A 9,302-nucleotide genomic window follows, 5' to 3' on the forward strand; every position below is an offset into this window, starting at 1 on the left:
GTGGGGTGCATTTTTTTGCCATTTACAGTCTATTAGAGAAGGGTTACTTGGTAAATCTGTTCTTCATTATCATTCTTCCTTCTCTCCCACTCTCTTAGAATAAACTCTGAAACATCCCTTCCATCCCCAGCTAAGGTTTCAACAGAAGCACCAACAAAACTTAAAATATTTAAGACTTTACATGTAGCAGAAATACAACCAGGACTTGAACATGAGCAAACTGACCACAACTCCAAGGGCTCCAAACCATTACTGACCTAAACAACCTCGGTACTCCATCTGTAGATGCTTTGGTGATGAGAACAATTGATGGGCTTAATTGTTTTAAAGGTCATTGAAGGACCAAAATGATGGCCGAGCTGTTCATAAAATTCTTCAAGATTAACCAATATAGAATGTAACATCTACAAACTTTTATAAACAATTTGACCTTAGTGGCAGCATGCTATCAGTATAGCTATGCTTTCTCATCTTCTTAAACCTTGCCTCTTTAGGCATCATTAATTCCCTCTGAAATTTAAACAACTGTCATGTGTGATACTCTTCAGGTGTACATGTGGGAAAGATTTATAGTGCTACAACATAATCTGCTCCTAAAGAGTCTGCACATGTGGAATCTTTTTTTTTTAGAGCCAGTGACTTGCAAATCTCCCAAAAATAATTGGAGGTTCCTGGAACCATGCAAATGAGTTATCTGTAATGAGTGTTAGGTTTCCTTAATCTGGCTAACTGGCTTTTAAGACTTCCAAAATATGTGGGGTTTCTCAAAAATTGCAAAAACTGCTTTAGCATCACTATTCCAGCTTCTGCTTAGCCTCATTTGATTTCATTGTCAATATTTTACATCAGCCATCAACTTGTTTTCTACCGAAGGTCAATATATGTTGAAAGGTTCTACCATACTAATTAAAAAAATGAAATATTCCCAGATGGTATTAGACAGCTTTGATTATATTTATATTTTTTCACTTGTTGCTTTTAGAACATGTACTCTAGAAATTTTAAATGGGTTAAACATTCTTTGTCAATAATATGCCAATTATTCCTTTCTGTTTTTCTGTTTGGAAGACTCATTAACAATGGGTTGGTAAAATTGATGAATCTCTACTAGTGTATCCTTCATAGTTTCTTTCCTCTACTAGGACCTTATTCATTGCGTCTACAAAACTTGCCTTTCTGTAAATATTAACCAGCTCCAAATTCAATCAGAATTAGATGACACTAGAGAATGTTTATTTAATCCAGGAAGTCAAATCTAGTATACTCCAATTTATTTTCTTCATTATGTTCCTTGCCTATGTTTTAAATTATTCGAGTCGTGAGGGAGTCTACACATATAAAAATTTAATACTCTATTTTCTCTGGCCATGCTGTCTATTCTTGTGATTCATTCCTGCAGAATGTTTTTTTCCTGACCTTGAACCTATAGAGTCAAATCTTCCTCTACATTTACTTTGTTTTGCTAACTTGTTTCTTCAGACAAGGCTCCCTTCTCTGTGAGACAGGCAGCACTAAAATCAGGCTATCAGTAAGCATTCTATCAAAATATGTTATTTTATTTTATTGCCAATGTTCAACATACCATAATTTCTATCTCTTCTACCCGGATTAAAAGTGGAATTTTTAAAATCAAAATTTCTGGACAGCAAAATAGGTGGTAAATAAATTTAACAAACAAATAAACAATAACAAAAAACAATTTGTACAGGCAGTAGTAGTCCAACATGAGGCTTTCCATGTAACTGGCAACATGTCCTTTAAAGATAAGCTCTACTTGTGCGCTCTCCTTTGACCATTAGAGTTCCAAATTCCACAAGAAATCAGAGAAACTGGATCCATTTTCAAAATTGTTCTGATTTTTGTCATTTACTCAGTTAAAAAAAGATAAATGCATTTTCCGCAGTAAGTGTAATTCAAGGTGCATAAAAGAGCCGTAGGTGTATCAGTTGATTTACAAAATTGAAACCGGAGTACAGAAAAGTCAAGCTGTAAACTATAAATTCTAGTGGGGTTTATGTGCCCCAGGAACTGACTAAAATTTGCCAGCCATTGTTACATGCACATGCACAAATGTGCACACATTAGTGGTGGGTTCTGGGCAGTCTGCCTGCGTACCTTACCGGAACAGTGCTTTGGAAGCCTACCCACCCGCTCTCATTACTTACCTGTATTTAAGCCAACCGGGCCATTTGCCCACACACTCACAGCGTACGGTGCCTGCGCGATGCTCTGCTGAGCAGGTGGAGCATTTCAGGGCAGTGGGTGCACATGTGTGTGCAGCGCGTGTGCCTGTGGTGGATGCCCAGCCCCATCACAGCATACCGGTTGCGACGGGATCTGGAACCCACCACTGGCACACGTATGTTCTGATAATGGAGTAATAAGTATTTCATTACTTGTATCTTTATATTGCTGCACTAGCACCATATTTACATCAGCTGTAAAGTTAATCTTCTTTTACTGTGTTTGTTTATGCATCTAAACAGCTTCTGGAAACACAGATTGTACCAGAAATTATTTACAAAAGAGAAAGTGGGGGGGAATCCTGTGATGTTATCATGTCTGGAAGTGATGCCTTCTATAACCCAGTAGCTTCAGCTAGTTTGATTACTTTAAATGAGCATGGATGCAAAAAAAGTACTTTATATGATGATATAAAGGCAGACAGACATCAAATCTACTTGGTATTACAGACCCAGAAATGGAGGTCCAAAGGTGAGGCATAAACTTTGAATTATAAGGGGAAAGATGGCCCTAACCATTTATAGCCTAAGATTCTTTTCAAATATTAAGAGTAGAACTTTCCCATATAAATATAGTTCTGCTTTTTTCAAAAAATTATTTCTCTTTTTAAAATAGGCCTAATTTAATAGGTTTAAATCTATTAATCTTAACTATTTTTTTAAATTTAATTTTATTTTTATTACATAGACAACACAATCACACAACAACGGAAAAAGAAAGGCAGAGGGAAAAAAAACCCACACACAAGGAAAAAAAAAAGGAAAAAAAACCACCCATCATTTGTCATTTGATTACTACGTTTCCCCCCATACACACACCCCGTATCTCTCTGTTATATATTTAATAGACATCACAATAACCTAGGGTTTAAAAAAAAAAGGCGAAAAGACCCAAAAAGGGAAAACAAAACAAAAAAAACCCCATCATCACATGCAGCATGTCATTTGGTTACAAGTGTTTTAACATCTGCATCTTCAAATAATATTTACCGTCTCAAATGTTTCATCTAATATAACTAAAGGCCTCATTTTCATTCTACAATATATATTCAGTTAACATTAGCATTATTTTTCCCCAGAAAGTATACTTATATTTATTGTTAACCTTGCATTTCATACCTTCAAACAGAGATCTTATTCCTTCATTTTTCAACAAAACATCGCTGCCTATATATACCAGTTTTCATTTGTTCCCCTATTAGAATTGCTTATCAGCAGTGAAATATCTTTATAATAAGTTCTTAGCCTTATACATTATATCACCAGACCTTATATTAATTCTTCATTGTGTAATTGTTAGATTATTTCACAGCATAATTATATCATCATTTACTTTCTTCAATAAAAGCATAAGTATATCATTTTTCATTTCCAAACTTTTCCCCCCACCTAGCCATCGATAAAACAAATCCCATATCTTATAAAATTGTTCATCCTCTTGCTCTCTAATTTCAAATGTCAATTTACTCATTTCCGCACAGTCCATTATTTTTCGGATAACTTCCTCCTGTTTTGGTATGGTTTCGTTTTTCCAGTTTTTTGCAAATACAATTCTGGCTGCTGTTAACACATTTACAATCAGATATTTTAAGTCTTTGTTGTAGGTTTCTGGTATGATCCCCAATAAAAAGACCTCTGGTTTAAAGTCTATTTGTTTGTGTGTCATTTTCTCCAACCACATGTGGATTTTAGTCCAGTATCTTTTAGCTTCAGTGCAAGTCCACCACATGTGGTAGTATGAGCCAGGCATCTGGTGACAATTCCAACACTTTTCTGATTTATTCTTGAACATTCTTGCGATTCTGGTTGGGGGTAAGTGCCACCTGTAAAACATCTTATACAAGTTTTCTCTATATGCAGTAGACATTGTCATTTTATAATTTTGAGACCACAATTTCTGCCAATTCTCTAAGTCAATCCCATACTTAAAGTTTTTTCCCCAGGCTATCATAGTTTCTTTAACTTGTTCTTCATGCAATTTAAACTCCAATAAATATCCATATAGTTTTTAAATTACTTTTTCATCAGTACCTGTTAAAATTTTGTCTAACTCAGTCATTTTATTATAAAGACCTTTAGTTTTTCTATCTTCATTATATCTAGATTGTATCTGTACATATGAATACCAGTTCATTTCCATCCCCTCTTGTTTCAACTCTTGAATAGATTTGAGCTCACCCTCTGTATCCAATAATTCTATATACCTGACTGTTTGTTCCTTTTTATATATTATTGGATATGAAAATGCTTCAATTGTTGATATCCAGACTGGAATTTTCAAATAGTGTAATCTTTTTACCTTTTCCCAGTTTAACAGCAATATTAACATTTAACATTATATAATGTCTTCTAAAGTAACCATGTGATTTAGTTCCCTTATACCATATGCCATCCCAACAGTAAGTCGTGACCTTCTACATTCAATAATCTAGTTTTTTAATGATATCCATTCCTTAATCCACATCAAGTTTGTTGCCTGATAGTATAGCTCCCAATCAGGTAGCCCAAATCTTCCTCTAGATCTAGCATCTTGTAGTAGTTTAAGTTTTATTCTAGCTTTTTTCCCTTGCCAAATAAATTTCAAAACTATTTTATTTAGATCTTGAAAAAAGTCCTTACCCAATCTGATTGGGAGTGTCTGAAACAGGTATAGAATTCTAGGTAGAATGTTCATTTTAATTGTAGAAATTCTTCCCATCATTGATAAGTGCAAATTTTCCCATTTCTCCAAGTCAATTGCTATTTGTCGTTTTAGTCTGGTATAGTTATCCTCTTTAAGAGTGCTACATCTAGGTGATAAGTGTATCCCCAAATATTTAACCTTGCTTGTATTTTGAATCTGCAACATTTCTGACAGCTTTCTTTTGTGTTGCTGGGATATTCTTCGTCATGATCTTTGTTTTATCTTTGTTTATTTTCAAGCCTGCTACTTCTCCATATTCATCTATTCTTTCCAGCAATTTGGGTGCTGTTTCTAATGGATCTTCAAGAATAAAAACTAAGTTGTCTGCAAACGCTTGTAATTTATACTCTTCTCTCTTAATTTTCATTCCTCTTATTTCTTCTTCTTCTCTGATCTTTCTGTTTAAGACCTCTAGTGTTAGGACAAAAAGTAGTGGTGATAGTGGGCAGCCTTGTCTCGTACCTCTCTTTATTTCAATTGGATCTGTTAGTTCTCCATTTACCATTATCTTTGCTGCTTGTTTCTGATATATCATTCGTATAGGTTGAGTAAATTTCTTGCCGAAATTCATCTGCTCCAGTTGTAAAAACATAAATTGCCAATTCACATTGTCAAAGGCCTTCTGCGCATCGAGGAACATCAGTGCCATTTGCTTTTCAGGATGGGCCTAATAGTATTCCAAGGTATTCAAAATCATTCTCATATTGTCTTTAATTTGTCTTTTAGGTAAGAAGCCATTTTGATCTGAGTGGATGAAGCCATTTAAGTATTTTTTAAGTCTATCAGCTAGTATAGATGCAAATAGCTTGTAGTCTGAATTTAATAAGGAGATTGGTCTATAATTCTTGATTTGTGTTGGATCAGTCTCTTCCTTGGGTAGTAGTGTGATATACGCTTCTGACCATGACTTCGGTATTTTGCTCTCAGACATCACTTCATTCATGACTTGTAGAAGTGGGAAGGTCAGTGTTTCTTCAAATGTTCTGTAGAATTCCACCGGTAGTCCATCTCGTCCTGGGGCTTTCCCATTGTTTTGTTTTTTAAGTGCCTCTGTCAGCTCCATCATTGTTATTTTACTTTCTAACATTGTTCTAGTTTCGTCTGGTACCTGGGGGAGATTGGCATCTTGTAAGTACTTTTTAAGTCATCCCTCCTCCACCTTCTCTTGTTCATAGAGTTTAGCATAATAGTCTTGTATAATACTTTTTTTCTCAATATTTCCATACTGAATTTCTCCTTGCTTATCTCTTAGTTGAACTATTTTCTTTGTTTCTCTCTCTTTTTTCATCTTATATGCCAACCACCTGCCTGGCTTATTCGCATTTTCAAAATAATTCTGTTTGGCACCTCTAATTTTTTGTGCCAGTTCTTCCTTTTCTAATAGGTCCATTTTGTGTTTAATTATGTCCATTTTTATTTTGACATTTTTTTTTTGTGGTGCTCTCTGTAGTTCTCTTTCAAGTATTTTATAGTCGTTATCTAAAGCTTTATGCATTTGTCTTTTCTTTTAAGTTTCTCTTCCTTGTGTAGTCTATTGTCAAACCTCTGATAACAGCCTTCATTGTATCCCAGAGATTCTGCAACGATGTATCTTCTTTCCTATTTTCTTTAAGGAAGAGGACTAGCTCTTTTTCCATTTTTTGTACAAACTCTTTTTCTTTCAATATAGTGTTATTTAGTGTCCATCTAGGTCTTGCCCTTTGGCCTTTCCATTTAATTAAAATTGGATTGTGGTCTGCCCAGGTACTTGCTTCAATCTCAATTTCTTTTATGTTGGAGCTCAACTCCGCTGAGACCCATATCATATCTATTATGGAGAATGAAGAATGTCTGTTTGAGTAGAAGGTGTATTGTTCTTTTTTAGCATTTCTTTCTCTCCATATATCTTTTAAATTTACTTCATCTGTCATCCTAAAAAAGGATTTCGGCAGAGGCTTCCTATTTAATTTTTTTGTTTTATGTGTTTTATAGTCCATATTTTGATTCACAATGCCATTAAAGTCTCCCATCATACAAATATCAGCATAGTCTAGTTCCAAAAGTTTTTTGTGTAGTTTTTTATAAAATTCATCTTGTTTTTCGTTGGGGGCGTAGATTCCAATTAGGAGCGTTTTTGTGGTATCCATAATTTCCACCATCAAAATTCTTCCCTCTTCCTCTGCATAGACTAGTTTTGCTGGGATGTTACCTTTAATATAAAAAACCACTCCTCTTTTCTTGCAATTTGCCAATGATGAAAACATTTTCCCAAGCTTTGGTTGAGTTAATAAGTAATCATATTTCTTTTGGATATGTACGTCTTGTAAGCAAATTATGCCAAGTTGTAATTTCTCTAGTTTATAGAATATTTTCTTTCTTTTAATTACCAAATTAAGTCCATTAATGTTAATTGTAATCATTTTTCTTTCTTCCATGTTTATACTTTATATACATGATTTATCGTTCTAGTAGATCTAGGTTCTCGTTTTTCTTTACGGCTTCCATTCCCCATTGCCCCTTCTTTCTCACTTCCACCTACTGCTCCTTCTATTTTTTCGGTCGCAGTTGCAGGTGGTTCCAATATTTGTACCGCTGAGTCGTCTTTCCCAGCTTTCGCAGCCATTTCTCTAAAGTATTCTTCGTAGAAAGCTTCTGCCTTCTTAATTGTATCTATCCTGTGTCTTTGTCCTTGCCATGTACATAGTAAACCTTCCGGTATGAGCCATCTGTAATTAACACCTTTTTTATCAATACTTTAGTCAGAAATTGGTATTCTCTTCTCCTCTCTCTCACCTCTCTCGGAATTTGTTTGAGAACTACAATCTCCTTACGTTTATATTCTAATTTTCTATCTCTCAATTTCTGTAAGATTTGTGATTTAATTGTTTTCTTAGTAAATCTTACATGCACTTCCCTTGGGAGAGCATTTCTCATTGCATATCTTGTGTATACTCTAAAACTTTCAACCATATTTTCTATTATTTTGTCCTGGGACATCTCCAGAACGTCTACCAAAATATTTGAAATTATCTGAACTAAGTCCTCTCCGTTTTCTTCTTCTATATTTTAAAATCTTAAAAAGAATTCAGACCTATCCATCTCCCATCTTAATATTCCACTGCTCTCTCTTTCTACATCACTTAGTCTAGTTTCTAGCTTCTCAGTTTTCTTCTCCCCTTCCTTCTTGGATTTTGTTTTCAATTTTTTGAATCCTGTCTTCGTATTTCAACATCCAATTGTGCATGCTTTCAACTTTCCCTTCCATTTTATCAACTTTTTGCACTATGCTTTGATTTTGTTGTTCCATTACCTCCATTTTTTCCCCATACTCTCAACCTTCTTTACAAGGGTGTCTAACTTGCTATCTTTACTGTCAATTCCTGCTTGCATTTTCTGCATCATTTGCATAAGTGTTTCAAAGTTTGCTTCCTTCTCTTTTTCATGCTGGGGCATTGTCTGTGTTGTCCTCTAGCCTCCCACAGGTGAGGAGGCAGAGGTTGAAATAGAGCCAAAAGCAACTGCTTTTCTACTCATAGCCAATTAGTATTAGAGGGTGGAAGGTTATAAATACAAAGGTTGAAGTACGTAGGGTACACAAGGGAGAAGGGGGAGAGATGAGGAAAGGGAGGGAGAGAAAAAGGAAAAGAGAGAAAGGAAAAAAAAGAAAGGAGAAAAAAGGAACTCTTTCCAACTATTTTGTTCAAGATCTAAATTGAGCCATCTATTGATGTCCCAATTTCTTCAGGGAAGAAATACAGAGAGAATACAAAAGAATATATATATGTGTGTGTGTGTACACACAAACACACACACACACACACACACACACACACACACACATATATATATATATATATATATATATATATATATATATAAAGGAACCCCCCCTCCAAGAAGAAAAGGAAAGGAGAGATGCTTCAGCTACAAGTGGGAAAAAGAAAAAAGAAAAAAAGGTGTAAATAGTCAAAAGGTCAAAAAGAATGATCCAAAGGTTAAAAGGAATGATCAAAATGATCAAAACAGAAAAAAGGTGTGAAAAATCAAAAAGTCAATAAAGATGATCAAAAAAGAAAAAATCAATGTCAATATCTCCACAGCAGATGGTGTGAGAATGGTATTCAGAGATGAAAGGATGCCAACAAGCTAAAACAAATGGTTTTTTCGGACTCTTTTTTCCCCCCTAAGATAAAAGTCTTTCCAAGGTCACTCTCAGCTCTGCTGTTTTGTCTAGCAAAATTCCAGCTGCGTACATACCGGTATCAAATGCATTACAGGAGGGATTTTAATAACAAGGTTCAAGTCCACTAGATGGCAGTGTTAGCTTGTGGTTTGTAGTTTATAGTTTTACTTTGGCTTTGTTGTTCCGTAGCGATTGTTAATTACTAATTGTTAAA

Source organism: Thamnophis elegans, chromosome 4 (assembly GCF_009769535.1).
Source record: "Thamnophis elegans isolate rThaEle1 chromosome 4, rThaEle1.pri, whole genome shotgun sequence".
Classification (NCBI taxonomy): domain Eukaryota; kingdom Metazoa; phylum Chordata; class Lepidosauria; order Squamata; family Colubridae; genus Thamnophis; species Thamnophis elegans.